The sequence below is a fragment of the Camellia sinensis genome, chromosome 15, assembly GCF_055761805.1.
Source record: "Camellia sinensis isolate YWXY chromosome 15, ASM5576180v1, whole genome shotgun sequence".
In the NCBI taxonomy this organism is placed as follows: Eukaryota; Viridiplantae; Streptophyta; class Magnoliopsida; order Ericales; family Theaceae; genus Camellia; species Camellia sinensis.
Window position 1 is genome coordinate 116,175,025 of NC_138975.1, and position 5,853 is coordinate 116,180,877.

Here is a 5,853-nt window from a genome sequence, read left to right on the forward strand (position 1 = left end):
CTGGTTCAAAGGGGCGGACGAGCGTTGGACAATTCCTCAGCCAATGGCCAACTTGGCCACATGTAATAACCCACATTCATGTCTTAGTCATGTTCATGTACATTTGCATGATTTTGTCTTGTTATGCTTGCATTTGCAGTCTTAGACTTGTTTTATCTAAGTAAAGGTACCTGTCTTGTTTTGTGCTTATCTGATTTGCCTAAGTGTTGTATGCATGTTTTGTTCCTTCCTTGCTATGTCAAGCCTAAGTCATGCCAAGCCTAGGTCATGTTAAGCCTAGGTCATGTCAAACCTAGGTCATGCCAAGCCTAGGTCATGTCAAGCCTAGGTCATGTCAAGCCTAGGTCATGCCAAGCCTAGGTCATGTTAAGCCTAGGTCATGTTAAGCCTAAGTCATGTTAAGCCTAGGTCATGCCAAGCCTAGGTCATGTTAAGCCTAGGTCATGCCAAGCCTAGGTCATGTTAAGCCTAAGTCATGCCAAGCCTAGGTCATGCCAAGCCTAGGTCATGCCAACACCTAGGATCATCTTAGAACCACTTTGGTGACCTCCACCATCACCTAGGCATATTGGCCGAGATGTCATAATCTAGGCCGAGGTGTGCATCACCTAGGCCGAGATGTGCATCATCTAGGCGTCCTAGATCTTGGATCCTTGCACCTGGTGATCTTGTTCCGGGACTAGAATGACCTAGACCGAGGTGTGGCACATCTAGGCCGAGGTGTGGCACAACTAGGTCAAGTGTTATCCCTCCTAGCCGAGGTCATTGGAACCTTACTTGCCGAAGCCTATGTCCTTCGCCGAGATCATTACTTGCCGAAGTGCCCTTGCCATCTAGCTTGTTGAGTACACTTTGCCATAGTCTTGTCTTTTCACTCAGCCACATTTTTGAGAAGAACCAACCAACCGTTGCCACATGTCCCAGCTGAGTGTTAAGTCAGCCGGCAGACCTAGAAATGTATCATTTGCTATATCCTTATCTTAGAAGAGAGAGAAGCTCTAGGAAGAGGAAGATGAATTCTAGAGAGAGGTAGATTTCCAAGCTTGATCCCTAGAGATCGAACCGTTAGATCCGTGTTTTAAGGTTAGATTCGTGATCTACTCTTCTTATTCTTTATGTTGATGTAATCGCATTGCATGATCTAGCATGTTTCATGAACCATGCATTGCTTTGAAGTTCGGTTTTAGAAAGAGAAAGTGATATTCATGTGTTCTTGAGGAAAAGCCATGTTTTGATCCGAAAGTTTGTATCAAGATCCATGTTTTCGTGTTTGTTTTCATATGATCTTCAAGTATGGGTACCAAGGTCCATGTTTTCGAACTCATAGCATGAAATCCCAGATCTTGTAATAACAAGTTATGATTTTAGCATTCATGTTCTTCATGTTCTTCATGCTCATGTTCTTCATGTTCTTCAAGGAGGAAACCCAGATTTCCAGGCTTCATTTCCCTAGGTGTGATCACCGAGACCACTCTTGCCTAGATCACACACCTTGGTCTACCTTGCATGATCACTTGCACGTTAGTTTATCTTGCATGCACACCTAGGCTAACCACTGCACACCTAGGCCGACCATGGTACACCCATGCTGGCACCTTGTAACACCTCGGCAGACAGCTGCATACTGAAGCCTAGGTAACCACACCTCGGCCAAGAGGTGTGGGACCTCGGCCAAGACCTCCTGAGTTCACCCAGCTAGGTCGTTTTAGCCTAGATCATCTCTGTGCATCCATTCCAGGACCTGGTTGGTACCCAGCATGTTTTCCCTAGATGTTTCCAGCATGTTTTTCCTAGATGTTTCCAGCATGTTTTCCCTAGATGTTTTCCAGCATGTTTTCCCTAGATGTTTTCCAGCATGTTTTCCCTAGATCATTTGCATTCATGTGAAGCTTGTTTTTAAGAGTGCATTCAATTGACTTTTCCACGTGTTTGTAGGACTTGGACCTTTGCCTTGCTCCCGACGTCCCAAGAACTATGTGAGTGGTATTTTTAATAAAGTTATGTTATAACGTTTTGATAAAGCTTTGCCTTGTTTTGATAAAAGTATTTGTTAAGCATGAATGATATCCCTATTTTATGTACCAAGTATAAACTCTGTTTTGGATGGCAATGTATCAAGTAAGCTTTGTTTTGATGTCAATCTTTGAAAGTCCGTACGTGCCAGGGGACTTTAAGTATTTGTGGCACAAGTCCGTACGTGCTAAGGGACTATAAGCATTAGTAGCACACATGTGAAGTCCGTACGTGCCAGGGGACTTTAAGCATTTGTGGCACAAGTCCGTACGTGCTAAGGGACTATAAGCATTAGTAGCACACATGTGAAGTCCGTACGTACCAGGGGACTCTAAGCTTTCGTGGCACCTTTGCTTGTTTTGAAAGACCAAGGTTCAATTGACGTTTTGTTTCAAGTCAAGCTAAGCTATGTTATGTATGGTTTTGACAAGGATATACTATGTATTGTTTTGAAAAGATCTCGGGGATCATTCATTTAACCCCTTTATTACTTATACCATTCATTGAGTATCCAAGCTCACCCTCCCTATGTATATATGTAGGTAACAAGCAAGAAGTCGGCTACGCCGAGATGTGTGTTTTGCAAGATGTTTTGGATGCATGTTATGTCGGCAATATTTATGTCGGCAAACCTTGAGGCTTATGTATTTTGAACATGTCGGCTTGAAAAGCCTTTTAGTTAAGATGTAATATGCATTTTATTTTGCTTATATTCAAGTTGTAAAGCTATGTAAAGATGTATGCCATTTCATTTGACTTATGCACAGCTCTTATGGACTAATTAGATTTGTATATATTGCTTCCGCACATGTTAGCCCCATATGTAATATTCTGATTGTGTGTGGATTTTGAAAGTTGGCCTTCGGTAATCTCGGATTACTGGCCATCACGGCACCATTCTACTAGGGGCGGAATGGGGTCGTGACACCACATCTAAAGCATGTTCTCGTATCTTGACGGCATGGTCCCCAATGAATCCGTCCACAGGTAGAGCAAGCTGGAGTGGTGCCTCCTTTAGGGTTTGCAGGGCTTTGATTGCTTGGACCGGTTGAACTGGTTGCGCTCGTATTTATTCTCTTGGGAGGTGTGACACCGTGCCTTCTGTTATCTCTTTCCCAAAATCGCTTCCTCTGACTTGGCTCCCCAGATGGCAAGGCTTTAATCCCTTTTTCCGCAATGTATGCTCGATCTACCACCGCCGCATAGGTTGGTAGTTTCAAAACCTTCAGCCTGTCCTTAATTTTAGGATCCAACCCTACTTCAAATTTCCTGGCTTTTCGAGCTTCGGTGGGAATGACATATGTCGCGAATCGGACTAGCTGTGTGAACTTACTTTCATATTCGGCCACTGTCATGGTTCCTTGCCTTAGATGTATGAATTCTGACGCTTTTTGTTCCCGTAGTGAATCTGGAAAGTACTTTTCATAGAATACTTCTAAAAATCTTGCCCAAGTCACAATATCTTCCTTTTCCAAGGTAAGGAGCCACCATTTTTGTGCATCGTCCTTGAAGGTGAAGGTGGCAAAAGTCACCTTCTGTCTTTCTGTGCAAGGTAGTGCGTGGAAGATTTTCTCCATATCCCTGACCCAAGCCTCTGCTACTAGTGGGTTTGGACTGCCGATAAACGTGGTGGGTTTCAGCTCTTGAAATTGTTTAATCGAAGTCGGTTCTTCTTGTCTTTCTAATGTCCCATTGGTTATGCTGCTTTGCAAGGCCTGTAAAAAGTTGGTGACTGCCCTTTCCATGATTTGTTCCATTGGGATGGCACCGCTGACTGATGATCCGGTTTCATTTCCTTCGTTGGCCATTACTACAAGGCAAAATGATATAAGCGTGACATCACATTGAGACAATTTTGATACAATGTCATATATAACATATTAGTTCTATTATCACCACATTCGTATATACCGTATTAGTTTTGCTATTAATATCACCACTTTCATATATAACATATTAGTTTTACCATCATGTTAATATTACCACATTAATACCATATACATCATTGTTACCATACATAAGGCGTTAGTCTGGCGGTCACAAATTAATGTCTAATCCTACTAATACAAAAAGATTAGACTACTCATGGTCAGCTCACAAAAAGGGTCTTCTGGTCAGACATCTAGAATGGTCCATTAGGCCACCAAGAGAACTGGCTTCGAAAAACTGGTCCATGAAACAACCCCGGAAACTCACTTTGCATGATGGACTCAAACTCCCACCCACTAAGCTCAACTCCGAAGTAGCTCCATACTACCTGAACCATGTAAATAGGAGTACCGTGATCATAACCCCAGAATTCCCGTCCAGTAATCCGTATCGGTGTCTCTAGGTATGATGCACCGTCGGTAAAGTCCACAGCTGGGATATAGGCAATGTGCTGGGGAGATGGTGTCGTGGTTCGAATATGGCTACTAGGATATGCGGGTCCCCTTCTTTCTGCAAAGTCTACGGGTAGAGGTGCGACCAGAAAATGTGGTGGTTCTAGGTCCGGAGCAAGACCAACAACGTGGGTCGGTCTTATGTACCTTTCACGAGTGCTACCTCGGCTAAGTCTCCAGAATAATAAGTCCTCATCGGGGTCAGCCTGTAAATAAACAGATCTTTCCATGAGATGGTCAAGTGTTGGATGGGGTTGCCTGACAAGACTCTCTGAGTCACCCCAGCCCTCTAATTGGTTCGAGAGGAGATGAGCTTCTGGGGGCTCGTACCAGAATAGCTCCAATAGGTTCGCCATGTCCTACAACACAAGAAAACTTAGCCTAGACATACAGATAACATGGTTTATTTGCGTTAGACATACCACATAATACAAAATAATGCAAGTTTAATACATATATGTTCCTTTTTCCTTTTTATAATTGTAAATAATATGAAAATTATATAAAATTTTTAACTTGTACTATATATATATTTTTATTTATTTATTTAATTATTTATTATTATTATTATTATTATTATTTTAAAAAAAAACCATGGCTCTGATACCACTTTTGTCACGACCCAAACCCGGTACCCAAAGACTCGGCGTCGTAACAAGATAAAAAATAATGTAATTCGGATAATTCTGTAGTCACAGTGCAAGCAGATAAATTAAATAAATTAAAATAAATAACTGGGTACCAACTGTCTATTTAAAAGGAACTAAAACATAGTTACTTGAACTTCATTGTACTACAAGAGTCTAATAATAAAAGATAGAAAACAAAATAACATAGCGATTCATTTTCCATCTTGATCCCGCTAAACTTCGTCACCTGAAAGGTGTAACAGCTATAAGCACATAGCAGAGTGAAAAATATCATACAATGAGTGTAGGGGCACAAAATGGCCATGGATATTTATTTAAGCTAAAATATTAACATAAATTGGGTTGAGTTGAATACACAAATTAATTAAGTGCTAGAAACTGAAATAATCACTGTAACCACGGTACATCACTAAAGTAACAATCATTACAGAGGTCAATGGATCCATGACAACACTGGACCACAAAGTGGTTAAACACTAGCCAATGGTTATTTTAAGTCCCCCAAGGCATGGGACTCCCGTGGTGGCACTCACAAAACATATTTTCATATAAGGTCATAGCCAAATATTCTTTAAAAGTAAAACAAACATATCCATGGGTTTCACTTTTAAGCAAATAGGGTTCAGAAAATAATCCACGTAACTGAAATCTTTATAAAACATAACTTTATTAATATACTAATAAAACATAACTAGTATAAAATAGATTTTGGTGAGTCAAAACATCAGTAAAATACATTTTGGTAACCCAAGGTATAATATAACTAACCTTAAATTAATTCCTTTATCCTTTCTTTCCACCACCACTCA